This window comes from Lissotriton vulgaris, chromosome 3_1 (genome assembly GCF_964263255.1).
Source record: "Lissotriton vulgaris chromosome 3_1, aLisVul1.2, whole genome shotgun sequence".
NCBI classification, from domain to species: Eukaryota; Metazoa; Chordata; class Amphibia; order Caudata; family Salamandridae; genus Lissotriton; species Lissotriton vulgaris.
Window position 1 is genome coordinate 2,111,816,859 of NC_141689.1, and position 15,006 is coordinate 2,111,831,864.

Below are 15,006 nucleotides of genomic sequence, written 5' to 3' on the forward strand. Positions count from 1 at the left end.
CAGGTGTCTCGGGGGTGAAGATCAGCAGTAGACAAATAGAATCCTATACAGAACCAGAGAGAAAAATGCCCAGACCCATTGATATATATTCAATGTATTGTTGAGTTTGTAAGTAGTCTTTTTATGTAGTCCCATCCTATGCAATTCTGTGAGCCACTCTTGACCTCTAGGGGGTGTGCTTTGCCTCCAGTGGTAGAGAATTAATACTTTGGCCACTGCCAGTAAAGTGGCTAGCCATCGGTGGGTGTGAAGATCTATGTCAGGGATTTCAGCCATATCATATAGAAGTTCTAGAAACATACTGCAAAGGGCACCCAAGGTGTCCAGAATTGCACGATTTAGGCCTATCAGCTTTTATACACTACATCAGGCACACATCACTCCGGAACGAATAAAGCAGTACTTTCATAGGGATGCCACAGAATGTCCAAGGTGCAGGGAAGTGGGAGCAAATTTCCTACACATGATATGGAGCTGCCGGGCCCTGATGTATTACTGGTAGGAGGTGACGACGGAAACGACCCGAATAACTGACCGAGATGTGCCATGCACACCGGCACAAAAACCTGCTCAACCTTTTCCCCCCACCCAGCCAAGACCAAAGTCACTGTCAAATTTCAGGACATGGACTTTATTTTAGCCAAGCGAGAGATCACCAGTAGGTGGAAGGCGCCAAACTGCCCCAGCATTGCCAGATGGAAGAGGCAGCTGGAGAAATGGACGAGCTGCGAGTGCAGAGTCTTGCTTAGGAACACAAGACTGGCCTGGGTAAAATCGACAGGGCTCAGGCGTGGGAAGCACTGGTTCAGGAGATGAGATGTAATGACCAAGAATCTGGCGCAAACACCCAAGCGGCAGTCTCTAGACAGGGGAGTTTCCCGAGACAGGGCCCAGAAGGTGGCCTGGTACAGGAATCAGGGGAAACAAATGCAAAAATATATCAAGGGAGGCAAAGTGGGGCAAACCAAAGGGAGAAACACCTGATAGCTATGTGATTACTCAACAAGTAGTAGGGGAAGCGACAACTAGCTGCCTTGCGATCTATGAAGTGCCTGTAGTGAGGGGGAGGGAGGAGGGAGTTGGGGGTTACAAACATGGATGACTGAATCAGACTATACATGCAAAAACAGAGGTGCACACAGAGATGTAGAGTGTATCAATACCTTGCAGTATAATGTAACGTGATGTTCTGTTATGCACTAGGAGCAGTAAGACTGAATGGACAATATAATAAAGGAAATAAAATATGTTTCAAGAAACAAATCATATAGAAATACTAGGAACATCTACATGTGATGACATTATAAAGGAAGTGTAATGATGGAGGCTGCTCCACACTTCCATCCAGAAGAGCTGCAAGGTCATGCAGGACCACAGCATATAGAAGAGGTCACATCCGGTATCACCACAATTGCAGCACTGATCAAGATGGAGAATGTGAGCTTAATGCAATTTCCAAGCACCACCAATATCGGTCACTGAGTATTTGGAAGGAGAGTTGCCCAATCTTTAGGAAAATTATTCTTTACCCATAAGTGCCTGCCAATGCAACCAAGTCATGTTGAGGGAGGAACTAGATTGTGAAGCCTTAATTAAAACTCTATAGAGTCATGAGACAACTACCCTGAACTGGCTCCAAAGCATAAGATATAGTTGAATGGAGAAGTGGGGCGCTCCACTGGTGGAGCACCCAGGGAGCCCCGGGGACAATGTGCGAATTCTCTGGTCTTTTGGTCCTGGATCACTGGAAGTTCAGTTTTCACCCTTAGTGACTAAAATTATTTCAACACGCCACCCTGAAACAGTACAGTAAAATGGTTTATTGGCTATACACTAGGCAGAATTGTACCATACCAGTGCTCTAGTATGTAAAGAGAGAACATGCCAATGAACTTATGCGAAGTAATTCATCACAGAAGTCATGGAGAGAATCATATTCCCCAAGATCAAGCGGCACATAGGAGGTAAGTAGACTAGAAGAGAGATCTTAAGGCAGTTCAGAAGTTGGGGATCAACCTCAACCCACATGGGGGCATCCCATGGCCCAATCAGATATAAGGACAGTTGTGTGAAGTGAAAGGCCAAAGCTGTAAGAAGCCATATGTGGTAGACGAAGATACCCTGCCATGGTGTCCACCAACAGCCGTGAGAGCATGTAGCCGGGATCCTCACACACGTCAGATGTATGGCCAAATGTCTGCCTCTATCTCTAGTAGAAGAGTATGAGGTATCCGGAGGAGTAGCATCACCAGTACATAGTTGTATTGGGGGCCACCGTCATTTTGACTATTAGAACTCAACCCACAGAGAGAGCTATTCAAGGACGCCTCACTTGAGAAAGTATTGCTCTAATTTGTATTTTTATATCAGCAGTAGATTATCCTCGACCATACCAAGCAGACATCTATATATTCAGATGTCCAGATATTTGAGGCCCTTATGGACCCACCACAAATTATACGACCAGACACAAACCCTAGTGGTTACCCTAGACATTGGAAGTGCCTAACATTTGGACCAATTTATGGTATAGCTAGAAAAGTGAGAGAATTGGTTAGTAACAGACATTAAGGCTTATACGGAGGATTCCGATCAAGGGAAAAGGAGTAAGCCCTCACCCCGTAACAGAGATGAATGGCTGTGGACAGAGGCGCAAAGGCCAACAGGAAAGAAGCAGGGAAACCCCGTGGGTGTCTCTACGAATAGCATATGTACGTGACAGGAAGGCCCCACAATTAAGACCAACAGTTGCCGAATCATACCGTAATATAACCTTGCCTATTACATCTACACCTAGACCCATCCTAGGCATCACCTGAAAGTGGTATGGCCTTCCACAAGACCAAATGCCTTCTTGGCATTCAAGAAGAGGGTCAGCTTGTTCTCACCTTCATCCTTAGTATGCTAAAAATGGTGAGCTAAAGTCTTGAGATGGGCTTTGTCCCGGGTAGCTGTTCCCATAACCACCTGTGGGGGTCACATTACGCAACCTGGTGGTCAGGATTTGGGATATTATTTTAAGATCAACATTGATTAATGACATTGGACAATATCTAGGGTAGTCCGATGGGTCCTTGTACACCTTAAGGAGAAAGTCAGTGGTAGCCCTATTAGATATCAATCCCAAGGACCCAGCTGTGTTGGCCTCTTGGTAGGCCTTTGTAAGGAGTGGCAGCAGTAAAGGAGTACTGGTCTTATAAAAGTCATGCGGGTAACCATCCTCTCCAGCTAATTTGCCAGTCAGTAAGGGCGAAATGTTCTCTGCCACTACTTCTTTCATAACGTTTCCCTCCAGATACCTCCACCCGCTCATCCCCATTAAGAGTAGGGAGATGTAGAGGTGCCAGGAAGACATCAATTTACTCTGTTGAGGCTTGAGCTCCGATGTATAAGAGAGGAGTAAACTGAGGTAAACCAGTCATCAGTATCTTGGGGATGAGTCAAAATCACTCCACAGGTTTTGCAAATCACTGCTATTGCCATCTGTGATTTTTACTGGGATAATTGGCGAGCCAGCTGTCAGGCTGCCTCTTTGCCCTCGGAAGTCACGGCCGGCGTGACTCGCGGTTGGAGGGGGCGGGGGTCATGCGGGGCGGGGAGGGTTAATTTAATTAAATAAAAAAATTCAAAAACTTTGCTTCAGCCTCTGGTCCTGCGTTGTGTCTCATGCTCGCTCTCTGCTCACAGGAAGCAGAAGCAGGCAGCCTCCCTCTCCTCCCCAAAGCCAATCACAACGCTGCAATGGCAGCATTGTAATTGGCTAGGACGCCGTTCGTACAGGCGTCTATGGGAAGCCATTTTCTCCACGCAGGCTGCATGCAGCCTACATGGAGAAAACGGGAGAGTTCTCATAAGATAACATTGGGCAAGCCACTCCTCCCCGCCCCGCCGACCTGCCCACCCCCAACCAAACCCTTCTTCTGCTTTCTCGCTGTGCGAGAAACATAAAATGGTACTTATACCATTTTATGTTTCTGCTTCTCGCACTATGAGAAGCAGTAGGGCGACGCTCCTCCTCTTACATGGAGGAGCCACCCCTGTCCTTTGGTCATACCTTAGCCTCTGCAGGTTGACCAAAACAGTTTCTGGCAATTGCTGTGAAGTACCAATTGAGGTGAGACTTAGCTAATAGCAATGATGCCTTACCGGCTACCCAGAAAGTCCTTCTTAATCCCACCGACCCCTCATTGCCCGCAAAGTAAGAACTAATATTGATTCTGAGCTGGATTGTCTGTTTGGGGTCTATTCACCATCACCTTGATCCACACCTGAGTTGGCAGAGTTAGTACCAGTCCCATGTCCAGATCCAATCTCACTTGACTTTGATCTGAAAGATGAGCTTCCACTATATCTCAGCCCACTGCGCCTGAAAGTGCCAGCCATTGAAGAAGAAAGTAATCCATATGCAAGTGGGGTTCTATGAGGGCAGGACATAAATGTGTAGTCCCTAATTGAAGGGTGTATCAGGCGCCGTACGTCCAGCAAGGCATGATCCTCCAGGAGATCGTGCAGAAAAGTCCTGTCAACCTGATTGTGGCAATCTTGTCATTCAGGGCATTCCACAACTGGGTCTGGGGGCAAATTCCAGTCATCCCCCCATGAAGGACTGGGTTTCCTTAAGACCCAGCGGTGCCAGGGATAACACCTAAAACCTTCGTGGGTAACCTGTTCCGGCGTACAAATGACAGAGAAACGGGACACTTCCTTCGGCGTCAAAGATTCGAGGTTTATTACTGCAGGGAACACAGAAGTCACAGGAAGTACAACACGTGTAGGTTCGAGGAGTCTGATTCGACTTGCCTCTGTGGATCGCTCCTTTTATACAGTTTTCATGCATAGGATATCATAGTACACAAAGGTTTATAACTTGGTTCCCATCGTAAAGACCATAAGGTGTTGCTTTCATGTATTCAAGGCCCGGAACATAAGTACAGAAACATTTGGTAGTTCCCAACTGTAAAAGCCCATCTTCCCACCATTAGTACATTCCAATCAGCAGTAAACAAATCGAGGAAGGGACAGAAACAGGTGCAGAGGAAAACAGAAACAGTGGGGAGATCGGAAAGGGTGTAAAAGGGGTGGTATCGGGAAACACGAGCTGCAGGCATCAAAGGGGACGTGCCTAATGAATGCACAGCTAAGACAATAGACCGGCACGGCAAGATGAGCCTCGAGCGGGGCCATCTGCCTTACAGTGTCATCCCCCTTATCATAAAGGCACTTTCAAAGGAAACATGTCTTCCGCAAGAGTTTGGGAATCCCAGGGTCGTGAAGCGGACAGCGTCCGTTCGCTGGCTACTTGAGGGCAAGAGACAAAATGGATGCCGCATCTAAGATGGAACCCGTGGGCTCGGATGTAGAAACCCACGAAACAAACGAACGATTTAGGCAAGCACAGCGAAAATGCGTACACCCACTAAACTCGTCATTTGCGGTTCATAGATACCAGACTCGACCATATTTGTGCGAGTCGAAAACACCACTTACGATCGTCACGGAACCTCAGACGCTCCTTTTGCCCTCATGTAGGCAAGCACTAGTCGGAATCATATTCGATATTCATCAGACCATCTAGATGTTGCTGTAACATAATTCTATCAATCAGAGTTCCCTGGTAACAGGCGGCTGTCTTATACACGTCGTAGCACAGAGGCCACATAAGGCAGGACCACACTGCACACAAAGACAACACGTGAACAGGAATGCTACAACAGCCCCGATGATCATCAGAATTTTCCAACCCCAAGTCGACATTAGGCCCCAAAACTACCCAAGTAGCGTCCAATCCCCTACGTCCACGTGTATGGACTCAGAGATCTTATGCAACTTTGAGATGGCTTGATAGACAGTCGGAGCGTTATCTGGAATGAAAATACAGCAGCTCGAATGGATCACCTTACATACTCCACCTCGATCTACTAAGACAACGTCTAAAACCATACGGTTTTGTAACGTCATAAGCCTATCCGCCTGAAGCTCTGCTGTGATATTACCAAGGGCACTGGCAGTGATATTAGCTGTCGATTCCACCACTCGGGTCAACTGTCTCAGGTTCCTACTATTGACCATAGGTCCCCAAAACGGAAAGAAACCCTTGAAAAAGTCTCCTGCCTCTTGACTGGCAGTGTCCTCTTCGCTAATCACGCCCCTCACAATTCGGGTCTTGTGGTAATCGGAGGCGACTGTAAAAGTCGGCGGCAACAAGTTTGCAATATAACATGTGCCCGCAAAGTCAAGGGGCAACCATGTATATGCACGATCATAACAGACAAAATACGTACCCTTGGCAGTCAGAAACACAGGGGAAGAGAGCATTGGTAGGACATACGTCTCGGAGCAAGCACTCTCTCCAAGATGAGCTCTCGGGCTTCGGCCACGACCTTTTAGACAGAAATTACCAAGGTGGGGTACGATCCATATTGGAGACGAGCTTTTAAACTGTCTTTCACCCACGAGCGCACTATACTCAGCCTCACCAAGATCCCTATAGGCTCGCACCTCCTCCTCTGGGATGAGCGACGGCTCATAGATATCCCTATCTAAATCAGCAATCGCTATGGCCAAAGGCTTGTGGTACGGACCGGGACCAAAGTGTGGAGGACGTGGCTCTCGATTGGGGTAGGAATCTAGTGCACTTCGAAACATTGTTTGGAATGCTCGAGCTGAACCCTGGGAACTATAAGTAAGGACCAAGTACGGAATTCCCTTATCGGTGGTATGTGGCATTAACCCACACACCCAACAATTGGTAGTGTTAACCACCAACTGATGCTGATGAAGGAGCTGAACAAAGGAATTATTCATAAATTCCGCACGTCTGACCTGCTCGTGTTGGGGTAGGATGTGGAAGGAATGAGGAGAAACAGTGGATGTAGGTTTAGGTTCAGAAGAAGGGGTAGGTGAGGCAGAAGGCAAGAACAACTGTATCAGGTAATACACCCCACCCACCAATAGCGAAGAAACAGTTAAGAACAGAAGGAACACTTGAATCATGAAGCATTTTGTACGAGTAATTTGCTGCAACTTGAATCTTTGGGCCTGAGCTTTTTCCAAATCCACCAGCTTAGAGAATGGCATCCTCTAAAACCGTCCGCAACGTTTTTGACGCACTTCGTTCTGTGTAGCAGTAGTCAATCCCCAGGAGTTCCCAGGAACCGACGGCCTTCGACCTAGTGTCAAGACATACTAACCAGAAGGAAGTACCCGCGCGGCCCTACGGTCCACCCGGATGTAAGGTATTTTTTTATTTACAAATATATACAAAATCTCCTAGCTGTGGAAGCAAAACACATATATGGAAACAAACTCACAATATTACAAAAACCACAATTATACGAGTGTGTTCAGACTGAATGGTGTCAATGGGGTAACGTGGATGTCAAGGGAGAAAGCAAAGCTTTTATTAGTCTTTGGTATTGGATCGCAGAAAATAGCGGCTTTTCCCAGGACGTGTCTGTTCGTCAAACAACTGATCCGATGGTGGGACAGAGTTCTGCTGATCAGTCAATTGTTCAGATCTTGAGTTTTTCGAAGACAAATGTTCAACAATGTCGTTCTGCTGCACTGAGGGCTCTCCAACAGGCTGAGCGTCGCTAAAAGGGACGAAGGTCTGCGCAGTTTCTGTTTCGGACGAGACAATACCCTTCCTCACCCACGAGTCTGCCGGTAAAGGTATAGGTACCTTTTTAGTATGGGTGGCGTGCACCCAGTTTTTCCGTCCTTCCAAACGAACAGCAGTCCTCGTGGCAAGAAGCACTTGATAGGGTCCAGTAAAGCGGGGCTTAAGGTTACGCTTTCGTCCGAAGTTCCGCGTTACCACCCAGTCTCCAGGCTGGAGCTGGTGGCCTGGACCCTCCGTCTGCGTCGGCAGTGCTTCAAAGACCTGTTGGTGAATTAACCTCAGTTTAGCAGTCAGATCATGCAGATAATCGATCAACATTGAGTGCTCAACATCAGAATACACACTCGGTCTAGGGACCCCCCAAACATTTGCAGGGCGGCCGAACACAATCTCGTAGGGACTAAGCCCGACTCGGGAGTGTACAGTCGCCCTTGTTGACAAAAGAGCTAAAGGCAAAGCGTCAGGCCACGAGAGACCAGTCGTAGCTTGAATCTTCGCCAACTTCAATTTAAGGGTGCCATTATACCCTTCAACCAAACCTGCTGACTGGGGATGATTGGCGCTGTGGAATTTCTGTGTGATTCCAAGGCCCTTACACACACTCTTCATCACACTCCCCACAAACTCACTTCCGTTATCAGACCATACAATCCGTGGCATTCCATACCGAGGAAAATATTCCTTCAGTAGGATTTTTGCAGTGGACAGAGCAGTGTTATCTTTGAGAGGGTAGGCTTCGATCCATCGGGAGAACGCGCAAACCACAACTAAAACGTATTTCAGGTTATTGCATCGCTCCATATGGATGAAGTCTAGCTGAATCACTTCAAAGGGACATGAAGGGGGAGCAAAATGGCCAGGAGGTGTAGGGGTTCCCTTTCCAGGATTGTACATCATACATATCATACAATTCTTAACCAATCTCTCAGCACACTTTGTAATACCATCATTCTTCCATACAGGGGACAACAACTTACAGATACCTTTCGCACTAATATGTGCCAAGCCGTGTGCCATCGTCACAACAGCTAGTACATACGCATCCGGCAACATCCACCTCTTATTCTCCGACAAATCAATCCAACAGCCATTCGCATCCAACTTTCCCGTACTCTCTTTCCACTTCGTCTTTTCAGACTCAGTGGCCTCGTTCTGAATCGCTTTCACACTCTCGATGGTGTCCTCACACATACCAGTCTCTGTAGGCCACCTAACCGAACTCGTCACATACATTCTAGTACTGAGATTCCGGGCAGTCTCCTTAGCAATTTCATCAGCGAACGCATTGCCACGACCAACATCATCCGTCACCTTACGGTGTGCACTACATTTAATAATCGCCACCTGCTTGGGCAATGAAAGTGCATCCAAAAGATCATTCACGAGCTGTCCGTGCTGAATCTTCGTGCCATGCGATGTCATAAAACCTCTCTCTCTCCACAAACGTCCAAAGCTATGAGCCACGCCAAATGCGTATTGGCTGTCAGTAAACACATTCACCCGTTTCCCTTTCGACAACACGCACGCTCTAGTCAAAGCAATCAGCTCTGCCGCCTGAGCAGAATTCTGACTCAATCTCGCAGTTTCCACAACAGTACTCAATGTCACTATAGCATACGCAGTCGTTACATCGCCATTCGGCAACTTAAAACACGACCCATCCACATACAAGGTCCCATCGGGATCCTCCAATGGAGTATTTTTCAGGTCCAAACGACCTTTTGTTTCCTCCTCCGTTCGTAAGTAGCAGTCATAAGGTGCTACTTCGTCTGATTCCATACTGATTGGCAACAAAGTCGCCGGGTTCAGGACGTTGCAACGTTTTATTTGAATGTGACTTGCCAAAAGCGTCAACTCATAACCAGACAACCTTGCACTCGTCAGGTGTTGAGTTTTCGTACGATTTAAAAGAGTGTCAACTGCATGCGGAACCATCACCGTAAGCATATTATCCATGACCAATCCTGCAGATTGTCGGATGGGCACCGCAGCTGCCACTGTTGCTCTCAAACAATTCGGCAATGCTCTAGCTACTGGGTCCAAGGTCGAGGAAAAATATGCACATGGACGTTGCTTACCGCCGAATTGTTGCGTCAAAACACTCAACGCACAACCTTCCCTCTCGTGAACGTATAGTGTAAACGGCTTACTGTAGTCAGGAGTCCCTAACACAGGAGCCGAACACAACGCATCACGTAGTTCAGAAAAACTTTTCTGACATTCTTCCGTCCATGGTAAAGGAGTTGGAACATCCTTGCACGTAAGAGCCACCAATGGTTTCGCTAGCAATGAAAAATTTGGAATCCATTGCCTGCAGTATGACGTGATACCTAAAAAGGCACGCACATCTCTCTGAGTTGTTGGCACAGTCATTCGAGCAATCGCTGCAATTCTCTCTGGGGTCAACCTTCTTCCCTCCTTTGACAATAAGTGACCTAGATAGGTTACTTCTTGACAACAATATTGCAGTTTAGAAGGTGACACCTTATGATGTAAGTCACAGAGATGCTGCAACAACGATACCGTAGCAAGTTTGCAAATATCCTGAGTATCTGCAGCCACCAATAAGTCATCGACATATTGGATCAAGGCCGCACCGGCCGGCAACACAAACCCATCAAGTTGGCCCTTCAAGGCTTGACTGTATATCGATGGACTCTCACAGTAGCCCTGAGGAGCGCGTTTAAACCGGAAGCTGCGGCCACCAAGAGAGAAACCGAAAAAGGTCTCTACTTTCCTCAGCAATCGGAATGCTGAAGAAAGCATTCTTCAGATCGATCACCGAGAACCAAGATGCAGAGGCTGGAATCAGAGTCAGTAGAGCCGTAATGTCAGGCACCACAGGGAACTGAGGAATCACAATTTTATTCACCTCCCGTAAATCGATAACAAAACGATAAACAGGGGGTTTTGATGGATCAGTGCGCTTTAGAATAGGAAGTACAGGGCTATTGCACACGTTTCCCCGAGTCTCCTCGATAACATCTTTCTCAATCAAATCGTAGATGATTGCTAACAACGCTCGTTCACCATCAAGGGAGATACGATACTGGGGAATACGTGGCAATCGCACATTAGATTTCAAGTGAACAACATAAGGGGAGATGTCAAGCAGGCCCACGTCATTGGGACCTGTTGCCCACAAAGATGCAGGAAGAGAACTCAATTCCGGTGGAAGCTTATCAATGGATAAGTACATAGGAGAGACAACTCTCTCAACCAACGTAAGCTTTACTCCCGCAGGAGAACAATACAAAGTCGCATACAGACGTTTCAGCAAATCCAGGCCCAAAAGATTTTCACCACAACCAGTAGTCAAAATCAACGGAGCTTTCAGCTCACGAGGCCCAATTGTAAGAGGCAAAGGGCACGAAACCGTATTGCTAACAGGGGCGCCAGAGAATCCAACGGAAACATTTGTTAAGCCAGACAAAGGTGCGCCAGGGAGTTTCGAATGTATGATGGAACTTTTCGCTGCACCAGTGTCCAACAGAAAAGGCTCAACGACGCCCGAGGTGGCAACTGCGACGTAAGGCCCTCTCTGAACAACCGGAACTGAGACTACTCCCTCTCCTTGTCTATGGCTGTCCTAGTAATTACCGTCGTCAGCATCCTGATCGACGTAATAATCGTCCACATTGTACTGAGCAGATCGCCCTTGCGATGATCCGCGCTGATCAAAACAATTATTAGAATCAGAAGTATTGTTGGAACGATCGTTTTGAGCACCGCGACCTCCACCACGTGATGTCTGTTGAGGACCACCACGACCGCCTCTAGATGAATTACCACTATTTCGATCACGCAAAACTGGACAATCGAATTTCAAATGACCCTCTCCTCTACAATAGGCACACTGATTGTACCCTAACGAAGATCTCTGCGAAGAGGAGTCATTTCGTGATTGTGACCTATTCGACTGAGACTGCGATCGATTCCGTTGTTGCGAATCATTCTGATTCGAACGTGGAGGATACGCTTGCTGCAACAACACTTTAGTTTTGAGTTCTTTCGTCTTCTTATCGGCACGATCATTCTCCTCTTTCTCTCTATTCTCATAGTATTGGGCCGTGGCCAATATTTGAGCAGAAGTGGAAACAGCCCATGCACTTTCTGAATTGCGTAATTTGTTGCTCAAGTCAGGCAACAAATTTGAGACAAACTTATCCACAAACAATCGCTGACCTCCCTCAGTACCCATATCCTGACCACTATGATCAATGAAAGCCTCCTCAAATCTCGTAAAGAAATCAGAGACACTCTCATCCTTCTTTTGTTTGCAAGCGGACAGTTTGTCCCAATTCACCTTCATAGCTGGCATAAGCGTTTTCATTAGAGTGATAATTCTCTGGGGCAAAGCCGTAATTAACTGTTCAGGCTTAGCCCCACCAACTTGCAAGGCATCCGCAGCAAGAAGTGCAGCCCAGTCACCACCTAATGCTGCCACATGATTTTCTTGACGAATTTTTGCCCATATCGGTTGCGGTACGACATTGCCAAACAGCATATCGATATCGGCAAGATTCATCACCGTCGCATCCACTAATTGAGACAATTCCTTATAATACCCTGCAGGATTTTTGCGAGGGTCAGGCAAAGATTGCTTCACTTGCAAAACTTCTGATCGCTTCCACGGAAGGTGTATCCACACTCTCTGAAAATATGGCGGAATAATGGGATTAGCATTAGGATCGCCAGGCATCCACACCGGTGGAACCTCGCGCATGGGATACTGACCAGGTGCTTCTAGCGGTCCCTCAATGTCTTCTACAAACAATGCCCGAGGCATTATAGAAGGACGAAAAGACAACAACTGCTCAACAGCACGTCGAACATTGGTGCCCACCAACATTCCGCTCGCAAACTGAAGCTGAAGATCAGTCAAAGCGGTCATGACATCGTCAGATGCATCAGCCGATATTTGGTCACGTAGAACCTTACACATTTCTTCAAAAACGAACCTTTGTGTTGGTATGTTGAATTGACAAAATGGATCTAACACCACACGTGGAGGATTTCTAAGGGGGTATTTCATCCAACCCATCGCCATGTTATACAGTGTGTCACGTTCCCGACTACCGGGAAGCTGACTTCGTCTTTGAGGACCGTCCGAACCAGCGGACTCAAGAATAGGTCCAAGAGAATTAAAGAAGTTAGCAGCAACAGAGGGGGTACGACGTCGAACAGATGGAGAAGAAGAGTAACACAACGGGGTAACAAGAGAAGTACTAGGAACAGAAGAGACAGCAGAAGTAACCAGAACAGCAGGAGCAGCGGGAGCAGGAGTATGAGGAAGTACAAGCGGAGGAGCAGTAGGGACGGAAGCAGGTAGAGGAGCAGGAACGGGTTGAGGGACAGGTTGTGGAACAGGAGCAGGAGGAACAGGGGCAGGAGGAACCACAGGAGTTACAGTACCCTGTGCGTACGGAGGTGGTGACTTCAAGAGATAGGACAACAAGGGGTCCTCTACCGATTCCTCCTTCTTATCCGTAACCGTCGGTAAAGCGGGGTAACACTTATCTACAGACATACGCTGCAATCTGTCAAAAACTTCCTTTTCCTTTTCCTCCTTATCTCACTGGAACTGCTCTGCGTTTCTTACCGTGGTAACAACTCCTTCTCTCTTATTACGCTTAATCTGTTTGATTTCTCTCTGTTTGGCTTCTTTACGCCACAACCGAAAGGAATCAAACATGGCCGGCCTTGATTTTCTCTGAAACAATTTGGCTTCCAGATTGTCTAAAATCGGGGTCTCAAAACTACCATGAGGTGGCCAACTAAGGACACCGTCTTTTTTAGTGTAGCGAACCCAACACTCATTGAATGTAATTGGACCTAAACCATGTTTACTATACAGCTCATAAGTTGGAGTTCCAACCGGAGGTATCTGACACGAGTCCTCCAGTCGGGAATCCGCACCACAACGTCTAAAACAACTGAACAAAGTACTACGGCCAGGCATCTTGCACACTAACCGAGTTTCACAAACGTCAAGGGTTATAGGATTAACAATGTCCCTGCAAAGAGCAAAAACCCTCGGTTTTTGGCGACTGCAGACGTCAAATATCAAAACAAAGAACCAAGTACTAAGAACCACAAATGCAATGGAACCATGCAACAACTAAGCACCCACAACTAAGGACTCTGGGAGCGACCCACAAATACTTAACTCAAAGATCGATGGCGTCACCAGGAAGGCCCGTCAATCGTCTCGCTGTACCAAGGTCTACGCCAGGCGCCAAAACAGGTCTACAGTCAGGGCAGCAGTCCGTCGCAGCTGTCAGGAGGCGGGGATCTTCGCGGGAAAAGTCGTCGGGCCACTTGTTTCGACAACAGGATCGATGAAGCGGGGTGCACCTTCCCTCGGAGATTTCACACGAAGTTCCTCACGACCGTCTGGCTTGGACCAGTACCACTGATGCAGCCCCATGTTGGGCGCCAACTGAAGGACTGGGTTTCCTTAAGACCCAGCGGTGCCAGGGGTAACACATAAAACCTTCGTGGGTAACCTGTTCTGGCGTACAAATGACAGAGACACGGGACACTTCCTTCGGCGTCAAAGATTCAAGGTTTATTACTGCAGGGAACACAGAAGTCACAGGAAGTACAACACGTGTAGGTTCGAGGAGTCTGATTCGACTTGCCTCTGTGGATCGCTCCTTTTATACAGTTTTCATGCATAGGATATCATAGTACACAAAGGTTTATAACTCGGTTCCCATCGTAAAGACCATAAGGGGTTGCTTTCATGTATTCAAGGCCCGGAACATAAGTAAAGAAACATTTGGTAGTTCCCAACTGTAAAAGCCCATCTTCCCACCATTAGTACATTCCAATCAGCAGTAAACAAATCGAGGAAGGGACAGAAACAGGTGCAGAGGAAGACAGAAACAGTGGGGAGATTGGAAAGGGTGTAAAAGGGGTGGTATCGGGAAACACGAGCTGCAGGCATCAAAGGGGACGTGCCTTATGAATGCACAGCTAAGACAATAGACCGGCACGGCAAGATGAGCCTCGAGCGGGGCCATCTGCCTTACAGTGTCATCCCCCTTATCATAAAGGCACTTTCAAAGGAAACATGTCTTCCGCAAGAGTTTGGGAATCCCAGGGTCGCGAAGCGGACAGCGTCCGTTCGCTGGCTACTTGAGGGCAAGAGACAAAATGGATGCTGCATCTAAGATGGAACCCGTGGGCTCGGATGTAGAAACCCACAAAACAAACGAACGATTTAGGTAAGCACAGCGAAAATGCGTACACCCACTAAACTCGTCATTTGCGGTTCATAGATACCAGACTCGACCATATTCGTGCGAGTCGAAAACACCACTTACGATCGTCGCGGAACCTCACCCAGGAGCAGAGATGCAAACCAAAAAGGAGCAATA

The 15,006-nt window shown here is 47.4% G+C and overlaps 1 protein-coding gene across 1 annotated transcript in view; it reads left to right on the top strand.

The window, feature by feature from the left end:
- The window catches only part of CORIN (corin, serine peptidase), a 1,855,778-nt gene that overhangs the window by 154,495 nt on the left and 1,686,277 nt on the right, over positions 1-15,006 (top strand). The window lies entirely within an intron of this gene.